Genomic DNA, 23,213 nt, shown 5'->3' on the forward strand with positions numbered 1-23,213 from the left:
TTTACTATATTTAAAGTGATTTCCTTAGCATGCAGAATTGTGTTGGAAAGCACCGTTTACTTATTGCAAATCCATTTCTTTTAGCACTGGGTCATCTGGTCCTTTTCCGCTGCCATTACTATGCTATGTTAGCACAAAAACTGTAAGTCTTTAACCAGTTCAGTTTGCAGATACTAAACAAAAAAAATACAGGAGGGCTGAAACAGGTCAAACAAATGGAATCTGGCCAGTAAAGATCAATAAAGAGACCCAAGTTGGATACTTGTAAAGAATATAGCTCTGAAGCCTCTAAAGTTAATAAGGCACTGGTGTACATAATGTAACAGAGTAAAAAAACAAAAATAAATAATGTATTGCCTGAGCCCCTGAAGAATGGATTTGGGAGAGGGATCATCAGAGCTGCATTAGCGCTAACAGTGAGAGCCTGGGTTGTTTTAATTATTTATTTATTTATTATGGGGTAGATTTTCAAAAAGCGCGATTTGGCATACTTTTGTTGGCGCATCAGGCGCCAACAAAAGTACGCTGGATTTTAGTAGATACGCGCGTAGCCGCTAAAATCCTGGATCGGCGCGCGCAAAGCAACCGATTCCGTATAGCCGGCGCGCGCCGAGCCGCGCAGCCTACCTCCGTTCCCTCCGAGGCCGCTCCGAAATCGGAGCGGCCTCGGAGGGAACTTTCTTTTGCCCTCCCCTCACCTTCCCCTCCCTTCCCCTACCTAACCCACCCCCCCGGCCCTGTCTAAACCCCCCCCTTACCTTTGTCGGAGGATTTAAGCTGCCCGGAGGAAGACGTAAATCCCCGCGCGCCAGCGGGCCGCTAGCGCGCCGGGACGCGACCTGGGGGCGGGTCCGGAGGGCGTGGCCATGCCCCCAGACCGCCCCAGGCCGTAACCACGCCCCCGGACCCGCCCCCAAAACGCTGCATCCCGCCCCGAAAACGCTGCGTGGATCGGGCCCGCCCCCGACACGCCCCCCTCAGAAAACCCCGGGACTTACGCGAGTCCCAGGGCTCTGCGCGCGCCGGTAGGCCTATGTAAAATAGGCACACCGGCGCAGGGCCCTGCTCGCGTAAATCCGGGCGGATTTACGCGAGCAGGGCTCTTAAAATCCGCCCCTATTTATTTATGCAATTCTTATATACCGTGGGTCAGAACACATGATTCTATCTTTACGGTTTATAATATAACTAAAATACAAGTAGGAAGCAGAAAATACAATAAAATGGATAAAACAATAAGAATAATTAATTAAAATTAATCGTAGTAAACTAAAAACTAAAAGCTAAGATAAGATTAAAATAGTTAAGAAATAAATAGATAAGAAATAGCATGTGGATTCCAGCTTTCAGTAGTATTTTAAGTTTCAGATCCATAGGCTTGTTGAAAGCACCATGTTTTCAAGTAATTGTTTGCTCACCTCTAGAACTTTCATCAGGAAGGAAATGTACACATAACAACAGTTGCCAAAGAGGATGGGGGGGGGGGGGAGGATAAGCAAATACGTGAGCTGAGCAGTGCCTTATGCTTATTGCTTCTGCACCTGGGTAGGGAACCTGTTTGGCGACAGACCAGACAGAGGCTTTGAGAGGACAAGAAGCATTATCAGTGGAGCTGGAGCTAGTGAGAAAAACAAGTTGTTTGCTGTTTGTTTGTTTTTGTCAGAGAACAAAAGAAATTTGCTTTTTCTTTGGCAGATGTGGGTTGTATTCTAACCCAGTTGAACAGCTCTACTGGAAAAAGAACCTTTGTGTAGTAGGAAATTTAGTTAAAACTTAAAGCTATCAGCAGAGATGTGTGGAAAAATAATAATCTGCTGAGGTTATTACTTAAAGCTGAGTGAAATAAAACTTGAATTTGATTTGTTTGATTGTGACTTGAGAGAATAGACCAAAGGATTTGTTCAGTCAGAGGCTGATATTAGAACCAGAAACTGTAAAAGCTGACTGGAACATAATTTCAGATACTGCCTCTGCACGAGTACCCTGGCAGAGTGAATTGCTAGTCTAAAGGGCAGTTTTAAGACTTGTTTAGTTTTTTTTTTAATATTATTCAAACTAAATCTCCTACTTAATACCTAGGAGAAAAAAATTAAAGAAGATTTCTCCACTAACTAAAGCCCTCCTCTGCTAGAGCTGTATACTAGTAAGATTGACATACGTATAATCAGAGAAAGAATAGCAAATTTAAGTAGTTGACATGAAATAGATAAGAGCACATGTATTTAATTGTTTACATTTTTTTATTAGGTAGTACATAACTCAGCCCAATGGTTCTAGTGAATGAGACATAGGTGTATATAGATTCTGCCAGAAGATGACCCACATAAAGTGTAGTCTCTCTTTTTTATTTTACTAAAGCTCAGGATAGTAGGTGCTGTATTTTGGCTGGATGTGGACCAGTGGAACAAGAACCAGAAGATCAAAGAGTTCAAGAAGAAAGTGCACCTACACACTCCAGCATCGCCAGCAAAGACTGCAGAACTGTGAGTTATATCTTGCACACCTTTTACAAAGACAATATATTTCTGCCCAGAAACACAGAGAAGCACAGACAGAAATACACAGAGAAATACTCAAGTACACTCAGAAATTGGTACACAAAGTGGGACACAAGGAAAGACTGACAGAAATTTAGTGCTCTCACCTCTTGAGTACTGAAAATAATTCATACTTAGCTGATAATTTTATGAGAAAGACCTGAAACCTGAAAGAGACAAAAAGTGAAAATGTTTTGAGAAAAGAATCATATATTTGGTCTAAGAAATTTACACTACAATTTTGTGTTAATTATCTGATTTTTTTTCTGTTGGTGAATCCTTGTATTTGCAAGATAAAAGAAAAATAAAAGTTAATTTTTGAAGTTCTTTGAAAAACCTGAAAAGGGAAAAGAAAGTAGTGAAAAGCAAACAGTTAAGGAAATATACTTATGTTGAATATTTCACTTGAGGTTGTTAAAGGTGTTCTTGGAAGGTATTTAAATAAATATTACTTGTTATGAAGATGGCTGCACTGGCTCGGCGTGCTTGAGCTACCTTGTTCGAGCCCAGTTTTTGGGGGGGTTTTGCCTCAAAATGCCCTACTCTGACAGAAAGAGAAGAGCCAGAGAGTGGGGATTACCTCAGCAGTCGTCTTCCTCGGTTGTTCTGGGCCTGTGGATGCCAATTGGCGCCGCAGAGGGCTTGCTCCAGGACATAGCTTGCTCGAAGCCGACCAGAAAGCAGTGGAACCTGGTCCCCTCCCAGAGCTTTCCACCTCTTTTTCAGTGGAACGATTTGCCCCCTCCAACCCTGTGGAGGCTCGTGCACTGAATCAGCTTTGGGGAAAAGCATCTGCTGGAGATTCTAAAGACGCCATAACCCCTATTGTTATGCCTTATTCAGTGCTTCCTTTTTCAGAGCCGATAGAAGATCCAGGGAAGGCGGGGGACTCGTCTGTCGACGTTGCTGCAAGGCACAATGAAGAATTAACTTCTATATTTCCTGCTTACCAACCAGTGGAACTAGTAAGACCTTTAATAATAACTATAGAATCTTTATGGGACACTATCCAGGCACTTAATTACAATATCGCCCTTCAGATTAATCCATTGGCTAATTCTTTGTGCCATTTGGATGGCCATTTGAAATCTGTGGAATCTGAAATGACTGACATTAAGGTGAACTGTGATTCATGTAAAAAAGATTTGGGAAATGTGGCTAGCCTACAACAAAATATTATTAAGGAAAATCAATGGCTTTCTTCTTGGCTGGAAAATCTTGAAAATCAAGTTCCCTAAAGATCCCACAAAGGCCCCCAAAGAAATGTGGAAGAAATATTTATTGGATATTATGAAGATTCCTGAAAAGGCATTTCCACTCATTTCACGTGTCTACTATGTACCATCTTTCAAAGAGGTTCCTGCTGATTCTAATGACATATCCATGCTTTCTCCTATTGCAAAGTCACCCTTGGATGTTACTGCCTTATTGGAAACATCTCAAAAAGAATTGGTCAAGCCAGCTACTTTGATAGTCTCTTTTTTGAAGGAATCAGATAAAATTGGATTTTTAAAATGTTCTTCCGCCATAAGTTGGATCTCTTCTTGAATATGAAGATTCAGGTTTTCCCAGACTTGTCAAAGCAGAGGAAGCAATTCCTATTACTTAAACCAAACGTTTTGGAGTTGGGAGCTTTTTTTATTTTAAAGTTCCCTTGCAAATGTATCATAAAACATCAAAATGCCTCTTATATTTTTTTCCAACCATCTCAATTATCTGCTTTCTTGCCTAATAAAATATCCTCAATATCCTTTTCGACTCCTGTGCCTAACTAACGGGCCGATACGGTAAGGAGCGGTAGGAAGAGCTGCATTAGTGCCGGGCGCACCCGCGTTTGCCGCATGCACAGCCCGGCTCACCTACCGCTCGATACTGTATTTAAATAGCTTGCAAATGCAAGCCGCGTCTAAGAAGCGTCCATGAGGCGTTAGGCCCGCGCAACCCATTTTACTGTATAGGCACTTTATACAGCGCCTATACAGTATCCTGGGGGCGCTGGTACCTGTCATTTCAAATGTCATTTCAAATGACATTTGAAATGACATTTGAAATCCCCTGCGGGAAAAGTAAGTTTAACTTTGCGTGTCGGGTCGCGAGGGGATCGCCGCCGGCTACCCCCGGAAGGCAGGGGGGCCGCGGTCCATCTCCGGGGGAGGGCTGCGGGAAAAGTAAGTTTAACTTTGCATGGGGATTGCCGCCGGCTGCTTGAGTGCCCAAATTTCGCTTTTTTCGCTTTTCGTTGCTTCGGGAGGAGGGGAGAGGACTGGGCTGCCCCGGAGACCGGTACCCATGGATGCGGCCAGGGCAGGTGAGCGAGGGCTGGGGGAAAGTTTGCCGCCTACCCTTACCCTTGCCTCTAATGCAGGGGTAGGGGTAGGCGGTAAATTAGCAGGTTAAACGCGCGGCTAAACTGCAGGTTAAAAAGGCGATAGTCAGGGCGCGCGTTACTGAATGGGGGGGAATATCTAATCCGATCGTTTACATCTCATATACATGTTGCGGGCGGAAGGGGTTACTCGTTGTTTTAAAGAGGCGGTAAGAATGGGTTAAAGGGGATAGTGAATCGCGGGTTGGACTAACGCGGCCAGATTGTGAGTAGAAGGCGGGGTAGAAGCAGGGTAACCGCGGCCGCACTTTACTGCATTGGCCTGTAACCATCTATGATAGAATGTAGTTTGTTCAGTGTATAGGCCCTTGATAAAGCCAGCTTTTCCTTATACTTAGCCTTCTAACCAAAATACCTTGAAATGGTGACACTGTTATCCCCCATTTGAGGACTTTGATTGTGGTGATTTTTCTATGTTATTTTTAATTTTTCCTGAAGGTTCCTTATTTCTTTATAAATGTATGTATTCTGTAAGAATTGCCACTTAATTTCTATTCAAGTGTATTGTCTTGAGTTATATTTGAAAATTGCATAAATTAAAAAAAAGTTACTTGTTATCAAAAGAAGTTTCTTCAATTCATGTTCTTTTAAAGATAAATTCTATTGAATTTGAGAATTTGACTCAATGTATTAATTTCTGTAAAATAACCAATATTGCTGTATTTTTTCCTCAGTCTAATCTTATGGCTCAGGGGTAGGGAGCTCAGTCTCCATACCCGGCTTCCGGATGCCAATCTCGTCTACATGTTTTAACTTTGGGAACAAAGGACACTTGACAAAGGACTGGTATGGTCAAAGCCTGGTGACCCAGCAAGTGCATGAGGTAGATGTGCACATAATTAAAACCAAAGCCCTGAAGCAGCAATGAAAAAAAAAGGGAATCTGGAGAGGTGGGAACAATCCAGATATGGGGCTTTGCAGACCCTCTCTTTTTGTGCCCTTTATGTGGAAAACGGGCACGAAGAAGACCGCTGTCCATATAGGCAACCAGAAACCAAAGAGTATTTAAGTGAACCAGGTCAGGCAGAAACCAGGCCAACCTGACAGGGTGTTCTTTCTGTAAAACAGAAGGTCATTCAAAGGAAAATGTCCTTGGCTTGATGTCCTGGCATGCAAAGGCAAGTTAGCAGAACGACGTGAAAAGGAGCAAAGAACGGGGACAGAGCCCCAGAATGTTAATGACATCTAGGAAAACCCTTGGGAGCACAGGTTGTCAAAACTCCAAAGCTGCAGTTTTGTGGGTGACTGGAGGGTGCCTCTACCCAGGCCTTTGTAGATTCCAGCTATAGCAAAATGCTTATTTCCCTGGACTTACTTTGTCAAGGTCACATCAACTGTAAGAAAATAGAGACATTGACATGTACACATGGGGATGAACTGAAGTGTTCAATCTCTCTCGTTCTCTTGTTGACTGCCGCAGGACAAGTTGTGTTAGAAGCAACTGCCGTCCCCAAGCTTCCATATCCAGTAGTCCTGGGTCAAGATTATCCCCATTTTGCAACCTTATGGAGATAATTCATGGATGTTGAAGACAGTACAGCCGAAGGGGGGAGGCACTTGAGATAGAGCCAGGGTGTGCTCCAGGCATGTCTGACAAGGCCCAGCTGAGGGGGAGAGTATGCAACAGAGTGTACCGGCAACTCCCTTAGTCTACCTATAAAATCTTGGCTCAGGGTTTTAACCCAGTCATCCTTAAGACAGAATGCCACAAGGGAATCTGGATAAATGGTTGTTCCCTTCACCCTACCATATAAACCCAGGCCTAGAAAGCTTGGGGAGGCCCCAGGGAGTTGGTAGGACCTCACAGTACTCCTATATACACTATGTCTACCTGTTAGTTGTGCCTGACGTAAGGTGAGCTACTATTTTGGTTTCTGTATCTTTGAAGCTGTTACCAGGGGGCGCTAGGAGAGCAGTCCCCCTTAGAGGGAGTGTGCCCTTGGGCCCCTGGCACGATCCTGCACCAAGGGTAGTTGTAGCGTGGGCCCGACCCCCAGCCGGACCTGCATGCCACTGGAACCAACATGTGGAGTGTTGGTGATGAACAGCCCTCCGACCATTCCCGGCCCTTTCGGACCTGCCGCTGAGATGGCAAGAGGCAGCAGGCCGGACTCAGGGCGTGGGCAGACGAAGGATCAGGAACAGATGACGAAGACTCGGGAACCACAGACTGTAGACGTAGTCTCTGGAACAAGCAGGGAGGTTCAGACATTGGCACTGTCTCTCAGGGCGCCCTACACGGCCAGCATGACTGGTCTGGTCACGGACCACCTTGTCCCACAACCGCGGGAGCGGAAGCAGCGCAGGAAGGTAGAATGCTGCACAAAGAAGTCCAGGGAAATGTACTGCACACCGGCAGTCTAAAGCAATACTGCACGCCGGCAGTCTAAAGCAGGTCACTGCACTCCGGCAGTCAGAAGCAAGTTAAAAACATCAGGGTCAGGAACAAACACTAAGGAATATCATGAAACATCAGGGCGTGCAAGACACGGACACCAAGCTAAGCAGATACGGAGGCCTGATGGAGCGCTGGAAGAGGAGACCTCCAGAGAGGTGTAACTCCAATGCAAGGTGAAGCATAAGTGCTGGAGCAAGGCTTTTATAGCCCAGAAGCAGGCAACTCCCTGGGAGGAGTCCAGATGGTCCACCCCTCGCTGGCTCCATAAGAGTGGAGAGGAGCCACGGGCCCGCCCCTTAGGAGAAGGGTGCGGTCCACACCAGAGCATCCAGGCCGCAGCGGAACAGGCCCCGAGCAGGCCCCAAACACTGAAGGCCTTCCAGGCCGTGGAGCCGGATGCGGACAATGGCCCAGGCGAGGCCCTGGCTTCAGATGCGCCACAGGAGGAATCATAACAGAAGCACTGCAAATAAATACTTGCACCAGAATTAAGTTAATCCAGTCTTATTGTATTCCTGAGCTTTTCCTGAGACTGCAACAGGCCCAAATACGCTACAGAGAGGTTTACTATATTGTAATTATAAAATAATTAACTCTGGGCTTTCTGAGGGTAAAGCCCACACAGAGCATGCATTACAATAGGCCTAATACCATATGCATTCTAAGTATGCTTTTTTGCAGAGTTGTGATATTTTTAATCAGAAGACTATACTTTCAATGCCCTTTTTCATGTAAACTTGGTTATTAGAAATGCAGAATTTTTAATTGCATGTGATGAGGGCAGGGGGTGTGGGCACAAGCCTAGAGAGCTTAATGTCCTTGTACCAGCACAGAGACAATATGCCACACAAAGACATCCACCCTTCACCCATCTCCTCTTTCTCCAGGGCAAAATGCTGGGGGAAAGGTGGGAGGCAAGTCTTAGAGTTTCTGAGATGAGGCAGAGTTGCAAGCTTTCTAAAAACATTATCACTGACTCTCTATCTGCCACACCTCTGGGAACTCTGACCCCCTAATTTGCCCTTCCACAGTATTTAAAATCACATAGAGAACCCCCACCCCCCCTTGAATATTTGACCTGTTCTGAACTTTCGTAGGAGGGAAGAGCACCTTCTCATCCCTCACCTCAGGCAGAGATGTGATAGTGCAAGTAAATGGTAATTAAATAATTGCAGACTGCCAATATTTTCCTATGGAGAATTCTGAATATATAATGCATTTAAGAAGCAGACAAAAAAAAACTCCCAGAGAGATAACCATTTTAGTCTTTAGTAGTAAAAACGACAGAGACATTATTGGCACATTAAAGACTAACAGATTTAGAAATCTAAATATTAAGCTACGTTAAATTCGGTCATTAGCTGAGATTTTAATGCTGGGACCACTGAAGGGCATGAATCTGTTTAATTTTCATGACAGTTTTATTTGTTCTCTACATAGAACGTTGGATACCGCGGAATATAGATGTATAAATAAATAAATAAATAAATAATCCTTCAGTGACTAGTATTTTAAGAAAACATGAGTGATTAGATAAAACACGTCTGTTATTTTTAATGTGTTTCAAATTAAAACTATTATGCATCACAGAATAGCACAATCATTAAGTAAATCATAGCAATTAGGGAAATAATAAAATGGTCCTCTTCAAAATTTTGCATACCTTTGAATTTTTGGGCTATATGATAGCATATATGACAGAGAGCCTCAGACTGCCTTAACGGACCGGCTCCAGCTATCTGACCCGGTCCACCTTATGACAGACAGGAAAGGGATACTCGGATGGGGGTGTTTCCCTGAGGTAAGGGATACAAAGGTGAGGCCTTGAGAGAGTTAGAAAGGCCCCAGGGAGAAGAAGAAAGCTGTAATGGAGTGCTGTGCTCTTGTTGAAAACTGTTCTTGCATTGTCAGTCTGCTGAGGTAAGCAGCCATTTTGATTTTGTCTTGCTGAACCTTTTGTAATTAAACTGTTGAAAAGCAGGACAGACTCCAGCCTGGTCTGTTCTCCGACCTTCTCCTGTCTTAGACTGCTCCAAGGATATCACAGGCTAATACATTCAAGCTGACACACACAGGTTGAGATGGCAATGAAGAGTAGGTATCTACACTTGTGCCTTGATTGATTGCAATTAGTCTCTGTGTATAAATAGTCAATGAGTTTCTTAGCTCTTTAGAAACCCTTTTGCATTTCATCCGGGGTTGCACTGACTTTGGTGGCTACTGAAACATGGAAGAAGCAAAAGAACTGTCAAAGGATCCGCAAGCAAAAGTAGTTCAACTTTATAAATCAGGAAAAGATATAAAAAGAGATCCAGATATTTGAAAATGCCAATCAGTACTGTTCAAACTCTGGTCAAGAAGTGGAAAATTATGGGTTCTGTTAATACCAAGCCAGACCAAGAAAGATTTCAGAAACAACTGCCAGGAATAACCCACAAGCAACTTCTACTGAAATACAGCTTTCTCTGAAACAAAGTGGTGTGGGTGTTTTAGCATGCGCACAGAGACGGATTTAGGAGTTTGCCATCCTAAGCAGGAGGTGTAAGGGTCGGTTGCACAGTTTGCAGAAGCAGTTCAGGCATAGATTCTGTGCCAAAAATTGAAAAAATCTGAAGCATATTGGCAAACATTTCCATCTCTCATATTATAAAAATTAGGTCATTTTCCAACCATGTTTGTATCTGTATAATTTAATCTTTTTATTGGGTGAGGAAAAGAGATCTTAAGTATTAGTACAGGAAGTAGATCTCAGGGTTGAACAGAAGAGAAGAGGAGGGTGAGAGGACAAGGGGTGGGGAGAGGAAAGGAGGAAGACTAGGAATGGGGTGAGGATGTAAAAGAACTGGGGATACAAGAGAGAAGTATAATAAGGAAAGACGATTGGGGATGGGGAGGAGAGATAGAAAGGACTGGGAATGGGAGATCAAGATAAGGGGGAAAATCAGAAATATGGGATGGGATAAAATGAGGGAGGGAGGCTCTGGGATTGGGAAAGGGAGTAGGAAATGTTGGGGGTGGGTTCCAGGATATGGAGGAGAAGAGAGAGGAAAGAAGGGAGGTTCCAGGATCTGGGAGATAGAATCTGAGATCAAGGGAGAGAGAACTTGAATTGCAGAGGGTGGGGAAGGGGAAAGGGAAGGAGAGAGGTATCCCTACTGTGCTCTGGTCCTGCTCCCCCTTATAACTCTTCTCTATCTTCTCTATCTGGCACACACACACACCAGAATCAATCCCTTCTCTGTCACACGCAAACACTTCCCCCTTCCACCCATCTGATCCACTCTCATCCCTCAGCCTCTCTACTCTTCCCCAGTGATCCTGTTGCGACCGTTGCTGCCCGACGTCTCCACTCCGCCCACCTTACCACATCGGCGACTCCCTCCGGGGTTGTTGGAAGGCTGGCTGCCGCGGCGTCTCTCTGTTGACCTCGTCCGGCGTCCCCGGACAGGCCCGACGCTGCAATCCGCCATGTTGACCTGATGCCTAGGAGTGCGCATGTGGCACGGCCCCATCTCAAGTACCTGAAGTGGCGCGAACCTCAGAGGCGTCCCCCTGAGATGATGTCATCTGCTTCAGATATTTAAAGGTCTCTGAATTGCTAACAAGTCGAGTTAGCAAGGAATGGCAACAGACTCGCTACAATTTTTCAAGCTACTCTGCCTCCTCAGACTTACCAGGGGTACCCACTCCTTGGAGGCCTCGCTCTCTCTCTCTTACTTTGTAGATTGCAGTCTGAAACTGGTACTCGCTCTTTGAGGGCCCTCGTTCCCGGACTTTTTCGGAATTCACTTCTGCCTGGAAGTCATCGTTGCCTACTACTTCTGTGAGTTACCATCGTCCTCTCAGAGCTTTCCCTGGAACCAGGTACTCACTCCTCTCCCCCCCCCCCCCCCCCACCACCACCACCTGAGTTTTGCCACTCTAGGTACAGGCCTAGTTGCCTATTGACAAATTCAGGCCGGCATGCACAATAAGAAGATACTTGAACAAAAATGGGCTGTATAGTAGAGTTGCCAGAAAAAAAGCCATCGCTGCACCAATGCCACAAAACAGCCCACTTCCAATACGACAAATAGCACCTAGAGAGGCCTCAGAACTTCTGGAACAAAATAATTTGGAGTGGTGGGACCAAAATTGAACTTTACGGTCACAACCATAAACACTAAGGGGCAGATTTTAAAAGCCCTGTGCGCGTAAATCCAGCCGGATTTACATGCGCAGGGGACTTGTGCGCCAGCGCGCCTATGTTGCATAGGCCGCCGGCGCTTGCAAAGCCCCGGGATGCGTGTAAGTCCCAGGGCTTTGCTTGGGGGGCATGTCGGGGATGGCCGGGCATTCGGGGGCATTCCACGGCAGGCCCGTGGGCGTGGTGCCGGCCCAGAGGCATGGCCAAGGCCTCCGAACCAGCCCCTGGGCCGGGGAATGGCGCACCGACAGCCTGGTGGCATGCGCAAGTTATGCCTGCCTCAGGTAGGGGGGGATTTAGTTAGGGCTGGGGGGTGGGTTAGGTAGGGGAAGGGAGGGGAAGGTGTGGGGGCCCAGAAAAAAGTTCTCTCTGAGGTCGCTCCGATTTCGGAGCGACCTCAGAGGGAACGGAAGCAGGCTGCTCGGCTCGGTGCGCACAGGTTGTTGAAATCCGGAAGTGGATCCTTGGGCCGACCCCTGCTGGGAAGTGGTCGGGAGGCAGACACGCACAGCCGTAGATGAACCTTCGCCTGGAAACCCGTGACGCCCCCAGAGGAGCTGTGAACGCCCGGGTCGCTAGGACTTAGGTGGCTTCACCCTGGAAGTCCGAGGTCCCCCCAGGAGGAGCCCGTAGGGACCCGGACCGCTGGGACTTAGGTGAGGACTGGCGTGGAAGACCCGGACCGGAACTGGAACAGGCGTGAAGGCAGGAGAGAGAGACGCACCGTGAACAAGGCAGGCAGCTGGAGTCTGGAGCGAGAAAACAATCCGTGGTCAAGGCAGGCAGCAGGAATCAGAAGCGAGGAAACAATCCGTGGTCAAGGCAGGCAGCAGGAATCAGAAGCGAGAAGACAATCCGGGATCAAGGCAGGCAACAGGAAACTGGAAACTGGAATGCTGAGACTGACAAGCAGAAATAGGGGCACCTGGAGCAGCAACTAATCCACCGAAGTGAACTCGTTGCAAGGCAAAGTAGGAAGGAGTGAAGGCGACTTAAATTCCCCGCCGGTGCTGACGTCAGAGAGGGGGCGGTTCAGCACATCCGGGTGCTGGACCGTCAAAAGCCGGCCCCTCGCGCGCGCGCGTTCCCCTTCGGGGGCGGAGCCATCTCCCGAGCTCGGCAGCGTCCTCCACGAGGGAGGATCACCGCCATGCGGCCAGGCCGGCCCTGGCTCCCGCGGCTTGCGGCAGACCCCCGGACCCAGCTGAGGAGGTAGGAGCCCGGTCGCTGACGCGGCGACCGCGGCGATAACAGTACCCCCCTTCTTACGCCCCCTCCGCAGAGGCCCTGGCTTTCCGGGATTGTCCATATGAAATTGGTGTAGCAGTGACTTGTCCAAGATGTTCCGAGCCGGCTCCCAAGAATTCTCCTCGGGACCACAACCCTCCCAAGCCAAGAGGTATTCCCAACGACGGCCGTGGAAGCGGGTATCCAGGACTTCCCGTACTCGGTAAGTAGGATCCTCAGAGGAAGAAGATAGTGCATCCGTAGTTGGACGATGGAACCGTGAGAGTATCACAGGCTTCAGCAGGGAAACGTGGAACACGTTATGTATGCGGAGAGAAGAGGGAAGGCGAAGCCGGTAAGAAACTAGCCCAATACGTTCTGCTATTTGAAAGGGACCGCAGTACCTAGGTGCCAACTTACGAGTTCGGTTAGGCAACTGGAGGTTTCTGGTACTCAACCATACCTTGGTGCCAGGTAGAAACACTGGGGCTGGCCGTCGGTGGCGATTGGCACTCCGTTGGGATTTCTCCGAGGCTGTGACAAGTCTCTGTTGAATTATTCTCCATTGCTGATGGAACTGACGGGCAACAGTCTGAGCGGCTGGCGAAGGAACAGAGATAGGAACAGGTACAGGAGGTCTCGGATGGTGACCAAATACTATCTGGAAGGGGGGTTTGTCCAGTAGCTGCATGAGTATGATTGTTGTAGGCGAACTCGGCCCAAGGTAGCAGGGAAACCCAGTTAGTCCCTCTCTCGGAGATGAAACTTCGAAGGAAAGTTTTTAGCGACCGGTTCATGCGTTCAGTTTGTCCATTACTCTGCGGATGGAATGCTGTGGACAAATTCAGTTGCACCCCAAACTTTTTGCAAAGAGCACGCCAGAAACGAGCAGTAAACTGTGGCCCTCTGTCCGATACAATACTCTGCGGGAGACCATGGGGCCGAAAGATGTGCTGTGTGAATAGTAGCGCTAGCTCTGGTGCTGAAGGTAATTTAGGCAGAGGAACGAGGTGAATCATTTTTGAGAAGCGGTCCACGGTAACCCATATTACCGAGTTACCCTCAGATACTGGCAAATCCACAACAAAATCCGTGGCGATATGGGACCACGGCTCCGTGGGTATGGGCAGTGGTTGCAGAAGACCCCAGGGTCGGCCATTGAGAGGTTTCTGTCTTGCACAGACCGGGCAGGAATCTACATATAACCGTACATCTTGTCGTATCTTGGGCCACCAATAGTAGCGATTTAGTAGATCGAGAGTCCTCTCTCTTCCGGCGTGACCTCCGGAGAGGGAGTCGTGAGCCCAGACGAGAACTTTTTTGCGATCTCTGCGGGCCACCACTACTCGCCCAAGAGCAGATACAGTGATACTGGCTACCTGGATCCTGGCAGGATCGATGATATGCTGTGGAACCTCTTCTTTTTCTTCCTTTACTTCGCAACGGGACAAGGCATCCGCCCGAACGTTCTTTGAGGCTGGACGATATTTCAAAACGAAATCAAAGCGATTAAAGAAAAGCGACCAACGCGCTTGCCTGGGATTTAGGCGTTGGGCTTGATTCAGGAACTCTAAATTTTTGTGATCCGTGTAAATGGTCACCGGATGAAGAGACCCTTCCAGCCATTGTCTCCATTCTTCCAGCGCCAATTTAATTGCTAGTAATTCCTTGTCCCCTATCCCGTAGTTGCCCTCAGCTGGAGAGAACTTCTTGGAAAAGTAGGAGCAGGGTAGGAGATGACCGGCACTAGAGTTCTGAGACAGGACTGCCCCTACGGCCATACTAGAGGCGTCCACCTCAACGAAGAAAGGCCGAGTCGGGTCTGGATGTCGTAAACAGGTGTCCTGGAGAAATGCCTCTTTTAAATCTTCAAAGGCTCTACAAGCCTCTTGAGGCCATACTCGAAGGTCCGCGCCCTTTCTGGTTAGAGCGGTTAGGGGCGCCACCAATCGGGAATACTGAGGAATGAAGTGTCGGTAGAAGTTTGCAAATCCTAGGAAACGTTGTAGAGCCTTTAGACCCACCGGCCGGGGCCATTTCCTGATGGCGGACACTTTGCTGGGATCCATACGGAATCCAGTCGCAGAGACAATATACCCTAAAAAGGGCAAGGCCTCTTGTTCAAAGAGACATTTCTCAAACTTTGCGTATAACTGATGATCCCGCAAGATCTGGAGGACTTGCCTAACGTGTTGCCGGTGGGAGATCAGATCAGGAGAGTGAATGAGGACGTCGTCTAAATACACGATTACGCATGAGTGCAGTAAATCCCGAAGAACCTCATTCATTAAGTGTTGAAACACGGCGGGAGCATTACACAAGCCGAATGGCATCACAAGGTATTCATAATGCCCGTCCCGGGTATTGAACGCCGTCTTCCATTCATCCCCGGGACGGATACGGACCAAATTGTACGCCCCTCGGAGATCCAGCTTCGTGAAAACTCGGGCTCCTTGAAGTCTGTCTAATAACTCAGGAATTAAAGGAAGTGGGTAGCGATTCTTCCTCGTAATGGCATTGAGTCCGCGGTAATCTATACACGGCCTCAAGGTACCATCCTTCTTGGCAACAAAAAAGAAACCCGCCCCTGCGGGAGACTTTGAAGGCCGGATGAACCCCTTCGCAAGATTTTCGGCAATATAATCTGACATAGCCCGAGTCTCAGGCTGAGACAAGGGGTATACTCTTCCACGAGGAGGAGTGGAGCCTGGAAGCAGGTCGATAGCGCAATTGAAAGGTCGATGCTGTGGTAACAGTTCCGCTTTCTCTTTGGAAAACACATCTGCGAAGTCTGCATATGGAGACGGTAATAAGAGTCCGGTATTTGCCAGCAGAATCTGTTGTCCCTTCGTAGGTTGAATGCAAGAGTGGAAACATTTGGAGCTCCATCGGGTGATCTGGAAATCCTTCCAGCGGATCTCAGGCGAATGTTGCTGAAGCCAGGGTAAGCCAAGAACCACCGGGTGTACCGATCTTTCCAGAATCAAGAATGAAATCTTCTCGGTATGAAACAAGCCAGTCTGAAGAATAAGTGGTGTGGTAACCGTGGAAATACGACCAGACAGGGGTGTGCCCTGAATCGAAGTAACCCTTAAGGGGGGTTCTCGAAGCTGTGTGGCGAGTTGAAGCTGTTGTACCAATTCCTTTGTAATAAAGTTCCCTCCAGCCCCGGAGTCGATGAGGGCCTGGGTCTGAAAAGAACCACCGGGATATCTCAAGGTCACTGGTACAGTACATTGAGGAGCTGCATGGAGACAGCCTAGGGAGCACTCCTCTCGAACCCCTAGGCGCGGGAGTTTTCCGCCCGTTCCTTGCATTGTGCAAGGAAATGACCTTTACCGCCACAGTACAGGCACAGCCTCAGGTCGCGACGACGCTGCCTCTCCTCGGGTGACAAAGAAGACCTCCCAAGTTGCATGGGCTCCTCCGTGGGAGTGTCAGTCGGAGCGTTGGGGCCCCGAGACCCCGAGTTCGCTGACCTGGAGGGCACAGAAGAGAATGAGGGCAATCGTCGGGAAGGACGCCCCTCCTTAGCTCTTTGTTGAAGCCGACGGTCAATGCGTCCTGCCAAGTCGATGAGGCCTTTAAGGTCCTCCGGCAGGTCGCGGGCCGCTAACTCGTCCTTGATCCGGGCTGCCAGACCCTCCAGGAACACGCCTCGGAGAGCATCATCTTGCCAGCCTACTTCTAGGGCGAACGTGCGAAACTCCAAAGCATAATCTGCAAGAGGCCGCGAGCCCTGCCGGAGCTGGAGCAGTTCAGAGGTCGCAGAGGTCAGGCGTGCAGGTTCATCGAAGGCTGCCTTGAAATCCTCCACAAATCGATTTAAATTACTCAATGCTGGATCATTCTTCTCCCACATGGGAGATGCCCAATTCAATGCCCGCCCATCCAGGAGCGAAAAGATATAGGCCACTTTGACGCCATCCGATGGGAACTGATTGGGCAGGAGAGCAAAACGCACGAAACATTGGTTTAAAAACCGCGGCAAGCCTTGGCATCTCCGGAATATCTGGACGGAGCCGGAAGCTGCGTGGGCGAATGGAGTGTTACCACTGGAACTGGTGCGGGTACAGGTACCGAAACCGGAGCCTGAGGTTCGGCGTCCAGGCGCATAGCCAAACGTTCCACGGTGGCGGCCAGGGAGTCTAACACTTGCTGTTGCTGGACCAGACGCTGAGCCAGACCCGGGATGGCCTGTAAGCCGGCGAGGTCTGCCGGATCCATGGCCTTGCAAACTGTTGAAATCCGGAAGTGGATCCTTGGGCCGACCCCTGCTGGGAAGTGGTCGGGAGGCAGACACGCACAGCCGTAGATGAACCTTCGCCTGGAAACCCGTGACGCCCCCAGAGGAGCTGTGAACGCCCGGGTCGCTAAGACTTAGGTGGCTTCACCCTGGAAGTCCGAGGTCCCCCCAGGAGGAGCCCGTAGGGACCCGGACCGCTGGGACTTAGGCGAGGACTGGCGTGGAAGACCCGGACCGGAACTGGAACAGGCGTGAAGGCAGGAGAGAGAGACGCACCGTGAACAAGGCAGGCAGCTGGAGTCTGGAGCGAGAAAACAATCCGTGGTCAAGGCAGGCAGCAGGAATCAGAAGCGAGGAAACAATCCGTGGTCAAGGCAGGCAGCAGGAATCAGAAGCGAGAAGACAATCCGGGATCAAGGCAGGCAACAGGAAACTGGAAACTGGAATGCTGAGACTGACAAGCAGAAACAGGGGCACCTGGAGCAGCAACTAATCCACCGAAGTGAACTCGTTGCAAGGCAAAGTAGGAAGGAGTGAAGGCGACTTAAATTCCCCGCCGGTGCTGACGTCAGAGAGGGGGCGGTTCAGCACATCCGGGTGCTGGACCGTCAAAAGCCGGCCCCTCGCACGCGCGCGTTCCCCTTCGGGGGCGGAGCCATCTCCCGAGCTCGGCAGCGTCCTCCACGAGGGAGGATCACCGCCATGCGGCCAGGCCGGCCCTGGCTCCCGCTGCTTGCGGCAGACCCCCGGACCCAGCTGAGGAGGTAGGAGCCCGGTCGCTGACGCGGCGACCGCGGCGATAACACAGGTTGCACAATTGTACACCCCCCCTGCGCGCGCCGACCCTGGATTTTATTACATGCGAGCGGCAGCTCACGCATGTTATAAAATCGGGTGTAGATTTGTTCATGCCAGGTTATGCGAACAAATCTACGCCCGTGCATAACTTTAAAAATCTACCCCTACGAAGAGAAGCGCACCATCCCTACCGTGAAGCAGAGAGGTGGATCTCTGCTGTTTTTGGGGGGGGGAGGGGGAGCTACAGCAACACAGAGAATTTAGTCAAAATTGATGGCAGGATGAATGCAGCATCTTCTCAGAAAATACTGGAGTAGAATTTGCATTTATCAGCCAGGAAGCTGCACATGGGGCGCACTTGGACTTTCCGGCCTGACAATGATCTGAAACATAAGGCCATGTCGAGCTTTGGTGGCTGCAGCAGAAGAAAGTGAAGGTTCTGGAGTGGCCATCACAAGTCTTCTGACCTCAACATCATTGAGCCACTTTGGGAAGAACTCAAACACGCAGTTCATGCTAGACAACTAAATAATTTACAGGATCTTGAGGCTTTTTGCCAAGAGGAATGGGCAGCTTTAACACATGAGAATCTAAAGGGCCTCCTTCACAACTATTACAAAAGACGGCAAGCTGTCATTGATAAAAAAAAAAGAGGGCAATACACAATATTAATAACTATGAGTATACAAACTTTTGAACAAGAACATTTTATTATTTCCCTTATTGCTATGGTTTGTTTAATGATTGTGCTGATAGTTTAATTTGAAACACATTAAAAATAACAGATGTGTTTTGTCTGATCACTCATGTTTTCTTAAAAACGCCACATACACAATTTACAAATTCTGCCAGGGGTATATAAACTTATGAGTACAATTGTATGTAGGGAACCTTTGGTTTTCCTAACCAAAAAGGAGTATACCATTCAAGTGGGGTCTGGGTTTTAATCCCCCATGTGGAAACTGCAGATGGTGTGTCCTAGCTGCTTATTATCCTCAAGCACCATCAATCCTCATGAATTTTGGTTTGGCTTTTGTTTAGATAGGTTGTGGATTTTAGTCAGTTTTTTCCCCTGGGTGGGTCTGCCTGAAGCCTGACCTACTTTGTTTTGCTTTTTGCTCTTATAATCCAGTTTTGCAGCTCTCCATTGAGAGACCCTTGTGTGAACTATGCACAGAGAGAGTGAGAGCTTGTGTGTGTGTGTGTGTGTAGAGATTGTGAGTTTATGTGTGAGGAGGGAGAGCATATGAGAATGACAGCTTGAGTGTGTGAGGGAGTCTGTGAGAGAAAGCGTGTGTGAGAGAGAGGAAGGGAAGAAGACAATATTAGAAGAGAGACACTGAAAAGGAATTAAGAAATGAGTGTCAAGGGAAAAATGGGAAAAAGAGTCCAGGACCAACTGATTAGAAAAATATATAGATCAGACAATAAAGGTAAAAAAAAAAAAAATTATTTTGAGATTTTAGCAATTTGAATATACCATCCTTGAGAATGTGCATTTAAAGTAGTTTTGTATTTTGCTCTTTCTTCAGTATTCCATTGTTCAAAGTCTAGTTTCTCAGGCTTTCTAATTTGGTTTTGTCTGCCTGTTTCTGTTTCTAATTTGTAGTCTCTTATTCTATATTAGGTAAGGGTCCATCTCTGTTTTGCCTGTGTGTGTGTAATTGAAGTGCAGTATTTCTGCTCACATGTAGTTTCTCTGTAGTAGTCCAGCTTGTTCTGTTATTCCAGTAGGTGATGTATTAATGTTCTAGGGCCTGGTGTACTATTTGCATTGGTGCTTTTTCATAAGGTTGCTGTTATTTGAGTCCTGAGAGTCAGTGCTATAACTGTATGGTATGGAAAGATACTAGATGTTTCTTTCTTTGCAGGAGTTTGTGTTACTTCACAAAATAACAGTGGAGGGATATTTTTTGCTGAGATGACACCAGAATTTGATTTTTTTTTTTCATGTTAGTTGTAATGTGATTTGTCCTAGCTCTGCTCTGTACCTTTTCTGAAGATTAATGCTATTTTATTGTAGCTCTGATTATTTCTGGCTTTCTGCAAAGAGGATTCATGAAAAAATACATTAATTTTTGTTTTATTACATGATTGATTGGATCTGATTGTTGGTTTTGTTTGCTTTTCACATGATATACTTGTGCATTTATAAACTGCAATAAATATAAAAATAAAATACAGATGAATAATAATGCTGGAAAATGCTTGAAATAATTGAGACAAAATATTCTAAAGTTTCATGGATGATGCATAATGGCTGTTGCAAACTACTTAGAAAGCCATTGTAGGATGCAGAATATGGCATTATTTATCAATAAGAATACAATTAGTAGGTATCCAACCTGCTTGCCTTCAGCCCTCCCATGTTAACCTTGTGCCCACCCAAAAAAATCAATTCTGGCTACGTCACTGACTGGGACTAATGCAAAAGGGCCTTGAAACTATTGCTCCCTCCCACAGGAAGCCCTGGAACTAAGAGTGTGAATTGCTATCCAAGGAGAGACTGAGAGAACTGTGTGTGGAAAGGGTCCATCTCCTTACCTCTGTGCCCCTGGGTGCCATCTAAAGGATCCGTCCCACTCAGAGGTTGCAAATATCAAAACTAATATGTCACATCCTGTGATATCTTGGCCACAACTAAGCAAAATTATGTTTGCCACTATATAACAGCAAAAAATCTCCAAAGTGTAGAAGATGAGGATACTTGCTTATTTTATTTATAGATGTATCAACCGCCTCTCCCCATAGGCTACAAAGCAGTGTACTGTACAGCAAGTTACATAAACAATTTAAATCAAAAGTTCACATAACACAACATAGCCGATACTTTGTCAACAGAATGCACTGCACAAACTATTGCAGTTTACATTGATCCATCATGAATTATAGGATCTTAGCAATTAAAATGGTGGCCACAAACTCACAGATCTCGTGATTAAAAATTATTTTATTTTCCACATTCCACATATTGTTATCATGCAAAGTGATGTGTTGGTGCTGCTTGTGATAGCTGGCAAAGTTTCACATGCTAAAGTGGAGAAAATATATTTTTATTGGAAAGAAGACCTGTAAGTACCTGCTCTCTTCTTAGACCAATGTATTCTTGAGACTGATTTTGTATGTTAGGAAAACTGGGATGCTCTATGTAGCCTATCAGGTAAAGACGTCTGCTGTGCTCTTAGGGGCGGATTTTAAAACCCCTGCGCGAGCCTATTTTGCATAGGCCGCCGGTGTGCGCAGAGCCCCGGGACGCGCGTAAGTCCCGGGGCTTCCTGTCAGGGGCGTGGCGGGGGTGTGGCGGGATGACGCGGCGTTTAGGGGGTGGGGCGCGGCGTTTCGGGGGCGGCGATGTGGGCGTGGTTTCGGCCCGGGGGCATTCCGGGGGTGTGGCCGCCGCCTCCGGAACTGCCCCCGGGACCGGACCACGGAGCGGGGCAGCCGGCCGACGCATGCAAAGTTAAGGGGGGGTTTAGATAGGGCCAGGGGGTGGGTTAGGTAGGGGAAGGGAGGGGAAGGTGGGGGGAGGGCGAAGGAAAGTTCCCTCCGAGGCCGCTTCGAAATCGGAGCGGCCTCGGAAGAAACAGGCAGCGCGCGCTGGGCTCGTCGCGCGCAGGTTGCACAAATGTGCACCCCCTTGCACGCGCCGACCCCGGATTTTATAAGATACGCGCGGCTACGTGCGTATCTTATAAAATCCAGCGTACTTTTGTTAGCGCCTGCTGCGCGAACAAAAGTACACGCTCGCGCAAGTATTTAAAATCTGCCCCACAATGTGAATTTTACATTTGATCCTGAATTTAGCCCTGGCAGTTCTGAGACAAAATTGTACACCTGAATTAAAAAATAAATGCTTAAAAATCATGTTTCTTTCTGCCCCAAAATGGGCTGCATGTCCTAACTGAGCTATCCTAGGGTAGTTGATTTTCTTTTTTCTTTTTCTTTTGTTCTAGCTCCATGGAAACCGGCCTGGGCTGGACTATGGCACCATGAGCCTTCATTTGCAGCTACTCAGGAGAGCGGGTAGGTAAGTTCCCCTGTTTTTAACGCGCCTCCCCTTCTTCCCGTCTCGCTCAGCCACAGACTGCGGCTCCCTCCAGATAATGCAGTTGATTTCCTTTTGGAACTGCAACACCAGCGAAAGAAGTTAAAAACTAATGTTTATGTAGCTTAAGGTTTTATAAGCATAAGTGTTCCAGAAAACTTTCCTTGCCTGCGTCCACAAGGCTCGTAAGTTCATAGCTTGAATTTTGTTAATCGAGTCCACAGTGTAAGTTTTGGCAAAAACAGTCTTAACGTTTGAATGAGTGGAGTTTCATGGGAAGTCCATTATCCCTTACTTTTGGCAAGCTGTTTAAACCTGCTTGGGCTTTAAAATTCCCACACAGTGAAATGTTAACATGGCTGGGACCACATCAGCTTATTGCATATGTGGCTTTGACAGCTGGCTAAAAGATTTATGCTCGCTTGGCGGAATTTGAACACAGGTGCATGAGATAAAAGGAAAATGGAAAAAATGGACCTCGCTAATCATTTTTCCATCTTCATCATTTCTTTTTTTTTATTTTTTTTTTTACTTCTGACGATGGTTTAATACCCTTTCCATGAAATATTCACCTAATGAATCACTGAAAAATAAAAGCTGGGAAAGAGTGAAAAAATTTCCTAGAAATGAAACTCTTGTTTTCGAGGCATCTCCCCTCATTGCCCTATTCATATCCATTCACATGCACGGATAGGAAACAGAAAATGTTGGTAGAGGTTTTGTAACTTGCCATCCACTATAAGTGAAGCAGACATTTTTGCCGATAATTGCCATTGCTTGAATGAATAATTTTTACATTTGAAGCTTATAATTCACTGACCTGTCAGTGGGGAGGATGATATAATTGATGTTAGGGAAAAATGCTGATGCAGGGCCTTGAGATGCTTCCCCATATTTGAAATCTGGGAGGAATTCTTTTCACTGCTATAGGATTTGCTGCAGGTGCACAAGGCCAATTTTCGGTTTTGCTTGTCTTGTTTTTGTTGGGTTTTTTTTGTCTTCACCTGGATTATCCTGTTAGATGGTATGCTGTAGGAAACTACTAGGCAGTTTAGAAAAATGTTGTATGCAAAGAATCTGGTCTTTTTTCAACCATAAAAACAAGACAGCAGAAAAAGACTGTTTAGCCCATCGAGTCTGCCCATCCATCTAATTAATTTAACATCATAATTCCCAACTCTTACTTAGAGATCCCTTGTATTTATCCTATTCTTTCTTGAATTCAGATACTTTTTTTGTCTCTTCCACATATCCACCACCCTTGCTGTAAAGAAATATTTCCTAAGATTATTCCTGAATCTACGCCTTTCAACCTTATCTCATGAGCCTTGTTCTAGAGCCTCCTTTCCATTAAAAAAAAAGGCTCACCTCCTGTGTATGGAAACTTTTC

General features: G+C 47.1%; 1 long non-coding RNA gene across 1 annotated transcript; it reads left to right on the forward strand.

Annotated features, from left to right (window-relative positions):
* The first annotated feature begins 1,495 nt into the window (after window positions 1-1,495).
* Window positions 1,496-21,806, forward strand: LOC115089316. Its single transcript, XR_003856065.1, has 4 exons — window positions 1,496-1,621; window positions 2,359-2,483; window positions 3,396-3,502; window positions 21,732-21,806. It is a non-coding gene; the product is annotated as an uncharacterized LOC115089316 (long non-coding RNA).
* Window positions 21,807-23,213: the final 1,407 nt, after the last annotated feature.

Source organism: Rhinatrema bivittatum, chromosome 4, assembly GCF_901001135.1.
Source record: "Rhinatrema bivittatum chromosome 4, aRhiBiv1.1, whole genome shotgun sequence".
Lineage (NCBI taxonomy): Eukaryota > Metazoa > Chordata > Amphibia > Gymnophiona > Rhinatrematidae > Rhinatrema > Rhinatrema bivittatum.